General features: G+C 41.8%; 1 long non-coding RNA gene across 1 annotated transcript in view; it reads right to left on the bottom strand.

Moving 5' to 3' along the window:
- LOC105468454 (uncharacterized) overlaps positions 1–18,258 on the bottom strand; it is a 64,857-nt gene that overhangs the window by 30,385 nt on the left and 16,214 nt on the right. Inside the window, exon 2 of the long non-coding RNA XR_011618296.1 lies at positions 13,465–13,578. This is a non-coding gene — a long non-coding RNA (uncharacterized lncRNA). The remainder of the gene's footprint in view (positions 1–13,464; positions 13,579–18,258) is intronic.

Below are 18,258 nucleotides of genomic sequence, written 5' to 3'. Positions count from 1 at the left end.
TCAACTTACCTGGACTCATCCCCTCTCTACCCATTCTCTTTTTTGGCCCATCATTTCCACTTTCCATGCCTTCTGCTGTTGCTTCTTATTAAGTTTACTATCCCGTTCCTTTCTTTACCCCAGTCCCTTTACTTGTCTCTAACTTTCTACGCTGTTTCATGACTTCACAGCCTTCACAGCCTTCTTTCTGCTGCTCACGCCCTAATCCACCTTTCACTGATGCCAACACCACATTCTCAAAGTTTCAAATGTAGATATCCCATTGCCTCAAACTCAGCACATCAAAGTGAGCATGTCACCCCTTCTCATTTCAACCTCTCTATTTTTATCTCCCAAGCTAGAAACTTGACAGTTAACTTTGACTTTTCTGTCTACTTCATCCCCTACACCCACCAAATCCATCAATGTATCCTTTCACATGTCTCTTCTTGACTATTTGCTATTAACAGGTATATTGGCTTATACCAGCACTTCTCAAACTTTAATGGACATAATGTGCATATGTATCAGCTGAAGAGCTTGTTAAATACAGATTCTGAATCAGTAGTTATGGTAGCCAGCCTACAAAATAGCCTCCAATGACCTCATGTCCTGTTATCTCTTCCTGTGTAGTCCTCTTGCACATCGTATCAGGGTTGGCCTGCGTGATCGAGAACATAAGGTTAGAAAGTGATAGTAGACTATTTGTGAGATTAGATTATAGAAGACAATGTTGCTTTTGTCTTGGTTTCCCTCTGTCTCTTTCTCTCTCTCTGATTACTCACTCTGAGTGAAGACAGTTACCATGTTGAGAATTCACACAGACAGGCTATGGAGAGGCCAACATAGTAACGACCTGAAGCCTCCAGTCAACAACTAATGAAAACTGAAGCCTCTTGCCAATGGCCACATGAGCAAGTTTGGAAGTAGGTCCTTCAGCCCCCAATCAAGCCTTCAGATGACTACAGCTCTAACCAAACTCTTGAGTACAACCTCATGAGAGAACCATCTCTGAGCCAGAACCACCCAGCTAAATTACCCCTGATTCCTGACCACAGAAACTATGAGATATACATGTCTGTGGTTTTAAACTATCAAGTTTTAAGGTGGTTTTGTTATGCAGCCGCAGATAACTTAGACCAGTGGTCCCCAACCTTTTTGATACCAGGGACCGGTTTCATGGAAGACAATTTTTCCATGGACTGGGGGGAAGGAGGGCTGGTTTCAGGATGATTCAAGTACATTACCTTTATTGTGCACTTTATTTCTATCATCATTACACTGTAATATATAACATATATACATGTATATATTACATGTAATAAATACATGTATATTTTATTACATGTAATATATACAATGACAGAACATCAGACATTAGATTCTCATAAAGAGTGTGCAACCTAGATCCCTCGCATGTGCAGTTCCCTCGCAATAGGGTTCGTGCTCCTATGAGAATCTAATGCCACTGCTGATGTGACAGGAGGTGGAGCTCAGGTGGTGATGCTCAGTTGCCTGCTGCTCACTTTCTGCTGTGTGGCCAAATTCCTAACAGGCCACAGATCAGTACTGGTCTGTGGCCCAGACAGTATATCTGGATGGAGCCTGAAAAAATTCTGCATTCCTAATAAGCTCCCAGAGGATACTGATGTTAATGCTGCTGGACCTTGCTTGAGTAGCAAGCCCTATACCATTACAGCAGCCTCCCACCCAACCCCTACCCCAAGTATCTCTCTGCTCCAATCCTATTACGTTCCTATTTCACAACCTACAATGATTCCCTGTCACCTATTGTATAAAGTCAAAGTCCTCACCCTGTCTGTCAAAATCCTTTGGCAGCTGGCCATATTTATGCTTTTAGTAATATTTCTTACTGCTCTCCACCAGGCACTTTCTGCTCCTGTCAACCTGATCTCCTCTCAACCTTCTGCACACATCACATTTATTCCTTTTCCTGGGCTTTCTATTATCACTGTGTCCACTTATTTCCTACCATCACCAGTATACATATAACTAACATGTCTTGCACCCTCCTCTGCTATCCAAACTCAACCTCCAAGGCCTAGCTCAGGTCTTATTTCCCCCATAAAATCTCCCCCCCTTTATTTTTACCTAACAGTTTTATGAATCACAATCTCAACTTCCAAGCTTAATTTTAAGCAATTTTAGGTCAGGGATATATCTCATAAGTCTTAATAGCTCTGGGGCACCCAGCACAGGGTTGGACACATACAAAGTAAGTAAGTGTCAATTGGCTGAATCTGCCTGTCACATTCAATGTGGTCGCATGCCTACCAGCACTGCCAAAATTTACTCCCAGGTTTTACAACAACAGAGAGAATCCCTGAAAAAAATCCACTCCCCTCTTCCCTGCCACCTTCCTCCATACCAAGTTACTGTCTTATTTATTCTTTCCACATCACTGGCAAGTAACAAGGTAACATATTGAGAGGACAGCTTTTATTATGGGCAGCAATAGAAGGGGAAATAATGTCACAGCTAATCCAAAAGCCATTTCATTTTGGATCCGAAATCCCTTCTTTGATCAGGAAGGCAGATGTGCTGTGAACTCATTAGGGTTTCCCTAAGCAGTGTGAGTCATCCACAAGAACACATTGAGAAGGCAGCCAAGGGAGATAGACCTGAGAACACAGTGGCTGATGAAGGAAGACCATCTGAGAAAGATAAATACCCAACGACAGATAACACACATTGAAGGTAATGAACAAAACAAGTAACACAGAGGTGAAGACAGACCAAGACAGACATGATCCTGAGGCCTTGCATATTCCACACATCAGACCATAAAGACCATTTTACAAAAGAACAACATGCACTATATTTTGAATGTTTACTATCTGTCAGACGTTGTACTATTCACTTTTCACAAATCAACTCATGTTAATCCATACCACAGTTCTGTGAGTTAGATGCTAAGGGTAGTTCCATTTCCCTGATAAGGAAGCTGAGGCTCAGAAAGGTTAAGTGACTTCTCCATGATCAAACAGCTAGAAATTGGTTGAGCTGGGACTTGAACCCAGTACTATCTGAAGCTAAAGCCCTTATTCTCAATCTCTATATTCTAGGTCTAGCCCTCATCCTCATTTTGGTAGATAATGCATGGAAATATCTATGACAGATTCATGGAAATTTAGAAAGCAGGAGAAAGTTACTCTTCAGTTCCTATCCACACCTAGATACCTCATAACCTCCTGCCCTTTGACTGCCCTAGGCTATCCAGAGCATCTCATCATGTGGGGAAGGAACCCTAGCATTATGCTTCCAAGGAGGTATGCTCATTCTATATACATATATATGTGTGTGTGTGTATATGTGTGTGTATATTTATATGTGTGTGTGTGTGTGTGTGTGTGTATATATATATATATTTTTTTTTTTTTTTTTTTTTGAGACGGAGTCTCACTCTGTCACCAGGCTGGAGTGCAGTGCAGTGACGCGATCTAGGCCCACTGCAACCTCCGCCTCCTGGGTTCAAGCGATTCTTGTGCCTCAGCCTCCCGAGTAGCTGAGATTACAGGCACATGCCACCATACCCAGCTAATTTTTGTATTTTTAGTAGAGACAAGGTTTCACCATGTAGGACAGGATGGTCTCAATCACCTGACCTCAAGTGATCTGCCCACCTCAGCTTCCCAAAGTGCTGGGATTACAGGCATGAGCCATCTTGCCCGGCTGCACATTTTGTATTTTAAGCCCTTAATTCCAAAGCCTGCAGGGTGGCAATTAGTGTAATTAAATCATTAAATTCTGTTACCAGGTAACTAACGGATTACCCCTCCCAGGTAATACAAAGCATTAGCTCTATTAAAACAGAACACCCTAAAGAGGCAATCTAACAACAGGAATTTGGGCACTTTGCCAGGCCCAACAGAAAGCAAGTTTGGAGCCAAAAAAACCCTTTTCATGCCCCTCCTAGCATGCCTCTTCTTCCTTTGGGTTTGATGTATGACTAAAACACATCATTGCTTGCACTTTTCTTATTTAACAACAAGCAGTAGAACAGAATGTGGCTTCTTTAAAAAATATTCTAATGAAGTTTCCAATTCTCAATTAAAAGAAACATCTTTCCATCCATCTATTTATCCCTGCCAAGCATTTGTGTTTTGAAGCTGGAAGTTTCATTATCTGAAATTTGCAGGCAATTACTAGGTCTAGTAACTCCCAAGATGTGAGCATTTTTTCCAACAGTCTAAAGTGAAAAGTGATTTTGAGTGTGTGTGTGGGGGGGGGCGGCGGGGGGTGCAGTTAGGGAGACAGTCCGCTTAGAAAAGAAAGATGTAATGAAGGCAGGCAGGAGAAGAGGCAGTGGAAACCAGATCCAGCCATATATTTGTCTCATCTGACTTTGGGAGCTCCAGAAGTATTAATGAGCAGCCTTCCAAGTCCCAGGGGAAGCTTTCGGATTTCCAGCTTTAAACAACTCGCCCTCATTTTGGCACAAAGTCAAACCAAAATTTGTCATAGTTTATAATGCTTGTTAATGAAGAACATCAAAAATTAATGCTCATTAGGGTGCTTGTTAATATGCACGGTACTCTCCGGTTTGACTTAAGTAAAGCACCACTTCACAATAGTATTCTGGCCCAGCAAAGAGAGGAGGCTGTTCAAGTCTGAAGGGTGTTCTCTTGGGACAGCATTAGCTGCAGTGCAAGACTGGGCACCTGCCAGCCTCTTCCTGAACCTTCCAGACAGGTGAGAAAACAGGAAGCTCTCAGAGAACAAGTGGCTGTGGCTGCCACTGGGATGTCTAATTCCACACTCCAGTTTTCCTGTTCTACAATGTTATTTGGTGAAATGAATTGAATTGAATTGCGGTCAGTGGTACAATCAGGTCTTGGCCAAGAAAGAAACCACTAAAGAAAGAAGGAAGCTCAAGAGCTTAAGCTCAAAACAAATAAATGGCAGGGGCCAGGACGGGGGGAGGCAGTAAGGAGAGAAGATGAGAAAAAAAGACATAGCAAATAAATTGTTTTAAAAGATAGGGATCAAGAGATAAATAAGAGTGAGACAGATATGCAGATACTGTCATATTCCAAACCAGAGAACACACAGCTAGGATATTACTATTTGTGTGATGATTTATTATTTTTTTCTTTGCCAATTTGAGGTTTTTAAGACTATTCTTAAAATATCCAGCAGCATTTCAAAATCATTTATTCCAATGGGTCACTATACGTAAAAACTTGTACTTCAACTCTGGAATTTGTGGCCAGTGCTTTTTAGAGAATCTTGAACTTGCAACAAAGGTAAAGAGCAAGGGAGAAAATGAGAGTGAGACAGGAGAATTTGAGCCCCAGCTCTACTACTTAGTGTGGAAATGAATGACCTTGGAGAAGCCACTTCATCTTGCTAAGCCTCAATTTGCTCATCTGTAAACTATTAGAGTGAGCTGTATGAAATTGCCATTTCATTTTTGTAGGTCAAAATGCTCAAATATCAGCAGCTTCACATGGTTCAACCTAATAAAAGGATTAAACAGGATAATATATTTGAAAGCAATTTTTAAAGTCTAAAATGCCAAAGATCATTTACGATCATCCATAACTGTTGCTACTTCAAGAAAAACATATGCATATGCACTATATTATGCTTCACTAATAGGAGCAGCTAAATCAAATCAAATCTTTCTTCAATATTGCCAAAGGCCTTTCTGATGCAAAATTCAGGATTAGGATAGCTGCAGCCCAAGTCTATTACTGTAAACCAATATTATTGACACGGTTTAAGATTATTTTAAAATGTCCTGTCTTGCTGCAATAGTTTAACAAAAAGTATTCAAAGTAACTTCCAAAATGGCTACACACACACACACCCCTCAGCCATCCTCCTCTCTCTCCCCAAATTGACCCAAAGCCTTACTAGCAAGAAATGGTACGGAGTTGTACAAGGAAAAGTCCCCATAATAGCATCATTCCAAAGTATTGATTGTAGCAGGTCAAAGTAGTACCTAGGAGAGAAGGCAGCCCAGATAAGTAAGGAAATTTGATAGAGATTATGCAGGTTCTAGAAATCAGAGCTGGTAATGGGACTAGGCCAAGTAGGCAAGCTAGCGTCAGAGCAAAGGAGGGCAGGAAAAATGAAGGCAACTAGTGGGTCCAAGGCCTGATAAACAACCAGTAACCAAAAGGCCACAAATGCTTGAAGACAAAAAGAGGCGGAAGTTGGGAGCTCTCTAAAAGGCAGAACTGCAGAGGAAGGTAAGTGACCAAATTTCCAGCAACCAAGAGATATAATAGGACAAAGTACAATTCAGATAAAACAGAAATACCCATCTGGGGAAGGATCTAATTTAATGGCACAAAATGTTGTTGCATCTCTCATCTTAGGAGATTGTTATGCTTCCTGTGAAGGCAGACATCAATTCTGGCATTGCCAGGCTGGGGCTGACAGGGAGAAATATTTAGACGATATGGCTGGAGTGAAAAAAAGAGAAGGTTAATCAAAAGATCATTTATGATGATGCGGAGTGGGACGGGGTATTGGTGGGAAACAGGGCTCTGTATGTAGCAAAAAGAAAGCAATTAGCGTTAGAGAGTATACAGAAAGCCTTCACACACACACACTCCTCTGCCAATCAAGCTGTGAAGACTCGGAATCTCTCTGAGGAGCAGAATATGATATTGTATTAGAATAATTGACTTTCCCGTTCAACCTAGATAAGAAACGAATGGCATATTGTACTGGGGCACACATCTCTAATAGAGATAATGCCGCCTCCTTTGATAGGTGTATAGCATTGTGTCTGTCCAGCAGGCAATCTGAGGCTTTTTTTTTTTTCTTGCCTTCCTAAGTCTGAGCTTCATTCTCAAACAAACTGACGGTAGGGAATTTCAGTAATGACTTGCCGCCCTGCGTTAGCCCTTTCCTGCTCTGAAAACACTCCCTCTTTGCGCTTTTTGTTCAGAGACAGTAGTCTGAATTTACATTTGTTGGATTTCATTGTTTCTTCACTCATTGTTGCCCTTCAGAATGTAGCATTCTCCAAACTTGGGATTTTGCTCACTGCATCGTCTTCCAGCTCATTAATGTAAATAATAAAGAGCCTGGTTTCCAATGCTGTTCCTTTTCAGAGCCATATTAATAATTCATTTCCAGCTTGACAAAGTCCTTTCGGCAGCTGCTTTGTTTGAGGCTTTGCTCCTCACTGTGGCGATAGGTCAATTGTCTTATGGTGAAAATGAACCTGAGGGCCTGAGGAGGGCATTTGTATTCCCTGCACGTGACCATAGGGGATTAATGGTGTGGGGGGAAAAGCACCAAGTCCACTTCTAAGGCTCCCTCTGGAGACAAAGCCTCTTGTTCCTGTGTCCTTTCCAAATCTGCTCTTTTTAGCATTAATTATGAAGACAACGAGCTCAGCACCAAAGTGTAGAAGCTGGATCCTCAGTTATGCACAGGGAATGAAAAGTCTGTCAGTCAAGATAACGCTATTTGTTCTTTTTCTAGAAGAGAACTTAATGACCACGGTAGGTCAGCTCAGATTGCCTAGGGCATGCAGTGGTTTATCCAGCATCCTGCACGTTGTAGGTGCTTAGATTTCTGCTAACTGACTAAGTTATAGTATCTAGCCATGAAAGTTGCTCCAGGGACAAAGACTGGTGAGGTAATACCCACCAAAATCATCATGCCCCTCTCCTTTTCCACCAGATATTCCTCTGGAACACCTAGTGAGACATATATTCTAATACAGGGGTGTCCAAACATCTGGCTTCCCTGGGCCACATTGGAAGAATAAGCATTGTCTTGGGCCACACATAAAATACACTAACACTAACCATAGCTGATGAGCTAAAAATAATCACAATAAAATCTCATAATGTTTTAAGAAAGTTTACGAATTTGTGTTGAACCACAGGTTGGACAAGCTTGGTCTAATACAAGAATTGAAGATTTGAAGAGGCACAGATAGGGAGTGTAAAAGAGCCAGCTATAGACTGAAAGCCATGGGCTATGTGATATCAGGTGAAAATATTCTGCAGAGACAACAGTGGCCCTTTTTCAATGGTGTAAGGAAGAAGTTAGATGGGAAAAAGCTAACAGGAGCTCTGAGTGATCAGAGAGCAGTGTCCAGTACCAAATTATCCATGGAAAAGTCAGGCAAGAGGAAGTAATCCTGTCAGAGCAGCCTCCATGGAGCTATCCTGGGACAGCAAGATGCACTAACTTCAACTACAGAACAGAAAATGGTTTTCAGATGGTTGCCCATGGATTCCCAATCAGCCCAAACCATTCTTTCTTCTCTGAGTAGATGGGAGTCTACCTAGTGTCATGTTCAGCTTATACCACCTCTGAGCATACTAAATACAGTCTTTTAGAAAAGAAATGAGGCGAGGCATAGTGGCTCGTGCCTGTAATCCTAGCACTTTGGGAGACTGAAGCAGGAGGATCACTTGAACCCAGGAGTTCAAGACCAGCCTGGGGAACATAGGGAGACCCTGTCTCTACAAAAAAAAAAAAAAAAAAAAAAAATTATTTGAGCATGATGGCATGTCCCTGTGGTCCCAGCTACTTGAGCAGCTGAGGTAGGAGGATCGCTTGGGCCCGGGAGGTTGAGGCTGCAGTGGTCTATGATCATGCTACTGCACTCCAGCCTGGGCAACAGAGTGAGACCCTGTCTCCAATTCATACAAAGTAGAATATAGAGATAAAAGCACTTTTCCTTGAGTGATGCATGTTTAGGGAGACTAAGTGCTGGGGTATCTAACCCTTTAACAATACCCTCATCCTGATACCCTCCTTCCCCTAGTAGTCTCATCAGGACCCCTTATGCCTCTTCCCTGCAAATCATTCAGAGTCTTGCTGCTCTTTACTAGGTGGAAGGGGTAATAGTAAGGTTAGGTTAATAAATTTCTGCTAGAATGGGTTACACTTCCCCCAAATCAATGTAAGATACTCTGATATAAAAGGCAGTGTAGAATAATGGTTAAAAGTACAGACTCTGGAGCCAGTCTCTCTGGGTTTGTAATATTGGCTATGCCATTCACTAGCTGTGTGTTCTTGGGTCTCTCTCTCTCTCTCTCTCTCGCTCTCTCTGTTTCCTCATCTGTAAAATGAGGATACTAAACATAGTACCTTCCTCATAGGGTTGTTACAAGGAATAAGTGTGTTAATATCTATAAAGCCTCTAGAATAGTGTCTAGTGTATAGTAAGTGCTACATAATTTCTTATTAAATAAACTTAGTTATTATAATTGCTTTGAAAGATTTTCAAAGGGTGATCTTTAATGATGGGATTTCAGGCACTGCAAGAAAATGATATTTTGGAGCACGCCTCACATCACATTACATGGATAACTGTCTATACTAATGAGGCCCTTAGACCCTTAGAAATCTATTCATCCAGAATGGATTGACTGCCCGTGACTCTCCACCTTCAATGATTCTTTTTGCTGCCCAGTGAACATATCCAGGACACAAGCTAAAAAGCAAAATCCATGGTTTCTATGCCTCTGCATCTCCAGACCTTTGCCTCCCATCTACCTTTGCAAAGTGCTTACAGGCTAAACACAAATCAGATTCAGCCCCGTTAACAGCTCTGCAGATAACATCTGAGGTTCATTGCTTGGCAACCTCCAGCTTCCCACTCACCTCCCTGTCCCCTTCTGAACAAACTCATGCTCTGACCCAGCTAGCTAAGGATGTGTTGGTCGGTCACCAGCATGGGTCAATCTCTCACAGTCTGTCGGGCTGTGGAGGAAAAGAGGACATAAATGAACTAGGGGTCAGTCCTTGTTTGTGTAACGTGGCATGTCTAACAGGAAACAGAACCCATTCCTATATGAAGAGATTTTGCCTCATATATAATAAGGCTCCCAGTGGGTAGCCTGACACCAAACGAATAGCTGGAAGAAAACTATCCTTTCACTGTGATCTGAGCAAAGACCAAAGAATGGTGAAATTGATGGGATTTTAATTCTTCTGGTTTTGTACTAAGTTGAAAAATCTTATAAGATCAGGAACCTGGTGGGATACACTAAGAACCTAGGCTCTGGGAGTATTTGGCTCCCTCTCTTTCACAAAGACAGATGACACAGAACTAAATATAACGCTGGATTATTCACATTTTGAAGACCCTCACCAGGGAAGCATTTTGGGTGTAGAAGCAGGGCTAACCTGAAACAAACTGAGACATCCTTTTCATCTTTACTTTGTTTCCATCCCCTTGTCTCTCCTGTTCCCAGTACCCTCATATTGACCGATCTATCTTTCTTTCTTTCTTTTCTTTTCTTTTTCTCTCTTTCTCTCTCTTTCTCTCTGTCTCTCTCTCTCTCTCTCTTCCTTCCTTCCAACAGAGTCTCGCTCTGTCATCCAGGCTGGAGTGCAGTGGTACAATCATGGCTCACTGCAGCCTCCACCTCCCAGGCTCAAGCAATCCTCCCACCTTAGCCTCTATAGTAGCTGGGACTACAAGCAGGCGCCACCATGCCCGACTGATTTTTGTATTTTTAGTAGAGATGAGGTTTCACCATGTCACCAAGGTTGGTCCCAAACTCTCGGGCTCAAGTGATCCACCAGCCTCGGCCTCCGAAAATGCTGGGATTACAGGCATGAGCCACCGTGCTCAGGCTAACCCCTGACTTTCTAAGAGTCCTATTGTGTCCAGAATTGGTGGGTTCTTGGTCTCACTGACTTTGAGAATAAAGCCACGGACCCTCATGGTGAGTGTTACACAGTTCTTAAAGATGGTGTGTCCAGAGTTTGTTCCTTCAGATGTTCAGATGTGTCCAGAGTTTCTTCCTTCTGGTGGGTTCATGGTCTCGCTGACTTCAGGAGTGAAGCTGCAGACCTTCGCGGTGAGTGTTACAGCTCTTAAAGGTGGCACGTCTGGAGTTGTTCATTCCTTCCAGTAGGTTCGTGGTCTTGCTGGCCTCAGGAGTGAAGCTGCAGACCTTCACAGTGAGTGTTACAGTTCATAACGGTGGCACATCCGGAGTTGTTCATTCTTCCCATCTAGAGTTGTTCGTCCCTCCTGGTGGGTTCGTTGTCTCGCTGGCTTCAGGAGTGAAGCTGCAGACCTTCGCGGTGTTACAGCTCATAAAAACAGTGCAGACTGGAAGAGTGAGCAACAGCAAGATTTATTGGGAAGAGGAAAAGAACAAAGCCACCACAACGTGGAAAAGGACCAGAGCAGGTTGCCCCTGCTGGCTTAGGTGGCCTGCTTTTATTCCCTTATCTGGCCCCACCCACATCCTGCTGATTGGTCCATTTTACAGAGAGCTGATTGGTCCGTTTTGACAGAGTGCTGATTGGTGTGTTTACAATCCTTTGCTAGACACAGAGTGCTGATTGGTGTGTTTACAATCCTTTAGCTAGACACAAAAGTTCTCCAAGTCCCCACCAGATTAGTTAGACACAGAGCACTGATTGGTGCATTTACAATCCTTTAGCTAGATAGAAAAGTTCTCCAAGTAACCACCCGTCCCAGAAGCCCAGCCAGCTTTACTTCTCACTGGCACTCGCTGCAGGACTTTGCGGCTCCTAGCCCAGGCAGTCTGGCAGCCCAGAGGGAGCTCTTCCCTGATCAAGCCCAGCAGGCGCCGGCTGCAGGACCAGCTGCGAGGCCGTGGAGCCCGTGCTCACCCAGAACCCGCGCTGGCCTGCAAGTGCCGTGCACAGCCCCGGCTCCCTCCCGCGCTTCCCCCTCCACACCTCCCCATGAGCAGAGGTAGCCGGTTCCAGCCTTGGCCAGCCCCAGAGAGGGGCCCCCACAGCGCAGCGGCAGGCTGAAGGGCTCCTCAAGTGCGGCCGGAGCAGACACGAGGCCGAGGAGGTGCCAAGAGCAAGCTAGGGCTGCTAGCACGTTGTCACCTCTCACTATCTCTGCAAATTTTTCACCTCAAGGAAATCTGACCTTTCCATTCAATGAACTATGTTTGGCTATGTATTCTCTACACTCCTCTACTTTGTTCTCCTGACCTAGCTCATATCCTGTTATTTCGTCATCTGTTTTCCAAGATATTAGCAATTTAATTAGCCAAACTGTGTTAGGGCATTAAAGACTGAAAACGAGTTAGCATGTTATCCTTATTTGGTATGGCAGCAACTGTTAGCTGTCCTCCTAAATCTATTCTCCCATATTTTTCCTGGCAAAATGACTAGACTACATTCCCCAGCCTCCCTTGCAATTAGATGTGAACATGTGATTGAATTTTGACCAATGGCATGTGAGAATACGTACAGGGCGCCACCTTCAGGTCAAAGCTTTTAAGAAAAGGGTCTTACTCCAGTCTGGCTCTTTTCTTCCACCAGCTGTGTATAGATGCCAATGAGGCCCTAGGGAATTGAGGGGCCACAAAATGGGGAAAACCTGAATCTCAAAATGACTGTGGGGAGGAGAACCACCCTGCTGACTTGAGAACCCACACAGGATTGCTATGTGAGCAAGAAATAAACTATTATATTGAGCTATTACATATTTGGGTTTACTCACTACCACAGCTTAACCTAGAACACCCTGAGACACCTGGAATATATGCATTCTTACAGACATTACCTATAGAAAATATCCTATGTCAAAGTACTGAATCTCTAATAGCAAGAAATTTCAGGTATCATAGATGGAGACTTTGGAGATAGAGCTTTTTGCAGAAACCCTCACATCAACTACAAAGACAAATCATAGATGGATTCAGCCACAATGCATGAGGGGAGAGGAAGTTGGACCAAGCAAAGACCCATTAACTAGAATAGGTTTTGAGGGAATCTGACCACAGTTTGCAGAGCAGGATCTCAGCCAGGACAGTTGGGAATACCTAGAGCAGTGTTTATAGCCTCAAATAATAGTCAGAGGGAGGAGAGCCAACTCAGTAACAAGAACTTCTAGAAAGGTTTCAACCCAGAAGTGAAGCACAGTGTGCATCATCATCATGATATGTCCATATCTTGCCAACTGATAAGGTATCAAAGAAATGGGCTAGGGCAGAGTCTAGGAAGAAAAGTTTGGCAGGAGTTAGGCAAGGTTCTGCATGGGGAGTTAGTCCTAGAGGGAAACAAGGCCAAATTACCAAACTGCACAGTGGGAGAACAGAGCGAAAGTAACCTAGAAAGGGGGCGAGGAGCACTGCAATTCAGGGGTGTAATGAATGCACAAAGCTCACTCCCGGCTCAGTGTTTCAAGCCGTGTTAAATTAGTCTGAGGTTGTTGATATATTTTCTGCCATTTTAAACATTGATTTAGGAAAGGGTTAGGGGGTGATCTGGGTCTGCAAATAGGGCTCATCAATTCAGTTGAAAGGCACTAGGGAAAACAAAGGCAAGGAAGATGTGGGAGGAACTGACAAGTTAAGGATCCACTTTCAGCTAATGTCAGTTCTGGCCAACAAATCTTCATATTAGAAAGGCATGGCTAATGTCGAATCATAGGCGAACAATTAAAAATGCATAACATCATCTTCATTAAGTCGGTACCATTAAAGACCAGAACTATTAGCACATTTAAGCATGCATGACCAGTACCTCTCTTACCAGTTCATGAGCAAATCCTCTTTGTCCTTGCAAGATTCCACATTAGCCAGATTCAAAGAATTATCCAACTAATATTGGCCATGGCCAGAGTTGGGACTTCATCTGTATAAATTGCTAAAAAAAAAAAAAAAAAAAAAAAAAAAAAAGACTTTCAGTCTCATTTTGCAATAGTGATCATTTCTGACATTGGATTGTTGTACATTTATTATCTGGCTCCCTCTGAGCCCTTTCACAGCAGCTAAAGTACTCCCTCTGATGGTCTGTAGATTTCACTCACAAGTAACAACAGGGCATTGTTCTGTTGAATTTTTCCTCAGGATGCTTCTAACAACCCCCAAAGCTGGAACCCTGACATCACTTAGTTGAAGCTTTGATTGAGCTCTTTTGGTCTTTTTTTTTTTTTTTCGCAAAGGAAAAAAAAAAGAAACTGGTATAATCTGTTTTAGAAGTTGGAATACACACACGCGTACAAATATACTATGTACATATAACATATGCATAATTCAGCAACTTTGCTCTCCCTGATTCTAGAAGACTTTGCTTACAGAACACTTTGCAGAATTCAAATCAATAAAAAATGCTGTCTTGCCAACCCAAAATGGGCTTATATCAGTGGTGCTTACAGAGGAAGGGGAATTGCAATATCCAATCACTGCAGCAAGGAAGCTGGCTGCACAGTGTGACATGGCCAGCAAAAGGCCAGCCACACCGTACAAAGTCCTACAATTCTAACCATTCATGTCAAGGAGGTTGTAAGAGCCATGGGAAGAACTATAGTCATTTCCCCTTGAGTAGCCATGTTTGTAAAGTCCTTGTAACCCTCTCCAACATGCTTCCCCACCGATATAGCCTTACTTGTCGTCCCTATATTCCATGTATTCTTTCTACTTTACCCCAGAGCCTGTTGCTACTGTCTGATCCCTAAGATGAACCTCCTAGCTTCATCCTGCTTTGTTCCATAACTATACTTTACCCCACCACAAAAAATCAGTACCCCTTCCCTTTGCAACATCACAGCAGTTTTCAGACATCAGTTTACAAAATAGTGCTGGGCTGTGATAAAATTTGGCTTTTAAAAAAAAATTAGAAAATAAGGTCAATGTAATGAGAGTTTGTCAAAAAGCTAAATGTATTCAGTTAAAAGCTGTCTATTTTTCTGAGATGATGTCCTTCCTGAGATGATGTCCTGGGGGCTGGGAGGCATTAAAGCCCCCTTCTTTTTATAAAACTATGGTGATAGTAGATGGTGGTTGAGATTCAGCTTGGGTTTTGTATTTTTTTACTTTGCAAAAAGAGAAAGAAAGTATCTGGGAGAGATAAGGGATAAAGACATTAACGAGCTCCTTTAAACATATCAGGAATGAGATTAGAAGGGGTCTGTTTCAGTGTGAGGAGGAAACAGAGAGAGGGACAAAAAGGTCAGATGCAGTTCGAACAGCACTGTAAGGTGAGGAACAAGAGGGTAGTAGCAGTAGAGAATCTGGAGTATGCTGAAGATAAGCTCTTTTTAAGTTCTATACTGAAGTCCAGCACCAACTGCAGCCCTTCCATTTGCCTAATTACAATCACTCTCAAAAACGCACATTGGGATGCATTGCATTGATATAATTTGCAAATAATACTCAAATTTTATCCTGATAGCAATTAAATTCCCAATTACCTGGAAGGCAAACACAGTCATGCAAATCATAGATGCAGACTGATTCATGTTAGAACTCCAATGGTTATCACTTCAGAACTAGGCAATTTCCATCTCCTTTCCTTTTTACAGTCTGCAGTGAAATTTACTTCAACTGGACTTTGTGCGTTACAGGACTTAACTCCATTAATTTTCTGAATATAAAATGTTATTTTAGCTTATCTGAAAATTGATCTTCTCCCAAGACTATCCCTTTAATCTTTTTCTCCCTCTACTTCTTCATAAATGTATTATCTAGTTCAGTCCTTATATTATTTATCATCTATTATTATTTATTAATTCACTAACGCTATCATATAATTCAGCAATGGAATTTTTGCCGTAATGCTTTTCAATACATTTGCATACTGAATAAAACCATATTGATTCTTAAGGATTTTTATGTGCTAGAAATGCTTGCTGAAGACAAATTTGCAAACAAATTTTTATTTGGTTTCCAGAGACATGATTTTGACATGATTTCAACTGATGCCAACAAATCAAACCAAGTTCTGCAACAAATGCCTTCTTAATGGGTTTTGCACTATTTGTTTTAGTTGACACCGTTTGTTATAATTTAACAGCGTTTCCTTCCTAGGAAATTCCAAAATCAATAAAAAATGGTGACATATGTTTGTATTTATTTGGAAACACAAATGCAACCAAAGGGCTCTGTCAGTATACGATTAATAGAGTACAAGATGTTGTGGTTTGGGGCATCTGATTGTCTGTCTTGTAATATGAATTTTGAAACAGCTTGGGATTCCTGTTCCTTGACTTTCAGGTTTGGATAGAATTTCACATTAATGATAAATCACCCTGGATATGTGGTTTTCTATTTCAATTTGCTGCAACGTAGCTTCATCAGTTCACAAGGGGGAATGTGGGACCACACGTGGGATGAGAAGAACTACAAGCTGGTAATAAAATGTTAAGACAAAAAAAGCGAAGACATTTGAAATGTTATTACTGAGGGAGATGCCAAAACTGGCATTTCTGTCTTTTCTTCCAACTATTATGGTGCACAGGCTGGCAATGGAGAGCCCAAAGCTCAAGATTGAGCACAGAGGTTCAACATCGAGTTCTCCTCACGATAACCCTCTGGTCTTTTTAGATAAATTTTTCTCCATACTGGCGGTTGGGAAATATGATTAAGAATTCCAAGGAGAAAAAGTACTCTGCTCTGGGTCTGACTGCCAACCCTTTTACAAACACATTTTCAGGATCTGCCTGTCCCTTGACCTAGGTCCAGTCCCTTGGTTCTCTTCTGTGGTCCAGGTACAAATGAAATTCTATCATAGAATTAAAACATCTCATGGTTAGAAGGATCTGAAAAGTCATCTATTTCAGTGGCTCCCAAAGGCCAGTTTCAGGGACTTGTGCAAAATCCTAATGAAATCTTTCAGGTCTGTAAAACAATAAGGGCAATGTGGTAGGAAGCTAAATGTATTAAAGGACTTTGCTTCACTCTGAGATTATGTCCCTTCTACTTTTGGGGTATGAAATGATGGTGTTTTAAATGATAGTTTGTTTTTTCTTCTTTCCCTAGTGTTCTCCTTAGAGGGTGAACTTTCATTTTTTGCCTCATATATACATGGAAAGAGAGCTCCACTAGAAAAATACTCCTACCTTCCCTACTCTTCATTTACTCCTCACCATAGTAGGAAAAGTGAATTATTTTATTTAGTAAGTTTCAAAGAAAAAAGTGAGTGTCTTTGACTTGGCCCCTTCTGAGTTTCTCACTTTCTGGAGCCATCTTATCCACAAAATGCCCACATTCTATGCCAAACAGGAAAGAAACCAACTTCTATGGAGAAGACCTATAGTTGTACAGATGGGTCAATGACTGGATGGGTAAACTGATCAGGGGTGACGTATTAGTACACCCATTTGACTGAAGATCTAAATCCACAATCTCCACTTCAGTTGTATCTGTGCTAAAGGTGACATTTGATCTTTCAGCTAACTTCTGTATCTGTATGCCAATTAAGAGCTAATAGCTAACACTTTGAAGGCATTTATTATGAACAACATGCCATTCACATGCTTTATACTTGAGGTAGGTATTATTATCCCCATTTTACAAATGAAGAAACTGAGGCACAGAAGGTTTAAATAATTTTCCTGAGGTCACTCAGCTAGTAAGTGACAGTCTATATTCAAACCCAGGCATTCTGGCTCCAAATTCTGATGAATTTCAGACTCAGGAAGACAAGGGAAATGATATCCATTGCCCCTCTAAAACCTTATCAGACTTCACTTGGTTAAAAAAATTAAAAGTTGGAAATCTATATCAGTATTTTTGTTTTTTCTTGAATCTTCACTAACTGGTCATACAGATCCGGTAGTCTACTAATGACTGACTTGGCCCAAGCATTCATACACTTCAGAACTCCCCTCTACCCTCTTCCTGCCCATTGTGTACCCTACCTCAGTGTATCCAAAGACCTATGATAACAGGCAATGCTGTTAAGGCTGCCCATTTTTGTTAGCGCTGATCCAAGTCACAGAAAATTCTTCCTTATATCAAGCTGAAATCTGTTCCTAGATTTGTTATATGTAGCCACACGGGACAAATTTGATCCCTCCTCTAAAAAATAACCCTCCCTAAGTATTTTTTACTCCTAATTAAACATCCTGGGTTCCTTATGTCATGACTTGGAGTCCCTTCATCTCACTAGTAATCCTCTTCTGAAAAGACTCATATTTCAGACTACAGTCTGAAACCATCCCTTTAAGAGACAGTTTTCAAAAAGGAATCTAACAGTGCAAGTGAAATGTGGTCAATATCTATTAGAGCAGGCCCAATCCTTGTTAGTTTGGGATTCTACACTTCTATAAATATTTTCCCCCATTAGTGATTTTGTCAGTAACTGAATCATCTGGAACCATATGGCCCAAGCCACAGGAGTTTCCCAACTCTTATCTTGAAATCAAGTGACCATCAAGGTCAAATGTCATAAAAAGGTCAGATAAGTCACACCCTCATATATGTTTGATACCACCTGGTGCTTAGCTCTTGATTCGGGTCTGCCACCCGTTCCTACATTTTTTTCCATGGTTATTGAAATTTGATGCTGACCTGATCTGATAATTTGTCTTGCCATGCGCTTTGC

Source organism: Macaca nemestrina, chromosome X, assembly GCF_043159975.1.
Source record: "Macaca nemestrina isolate mMacNem1 chromosome X, mMacNem.hap1, whole genome shotgun sequence".
NCBI classification, from domain to species: domain Eukaryota; kingdom Metazoa; phylum Chordata; class Mammalia; order Primates; family Cercopithecidae; genus Macaca; species Macaca nemestrina.
This window is presented reverse-complemented; position numbering and strand designations above follow the sequence as displayed.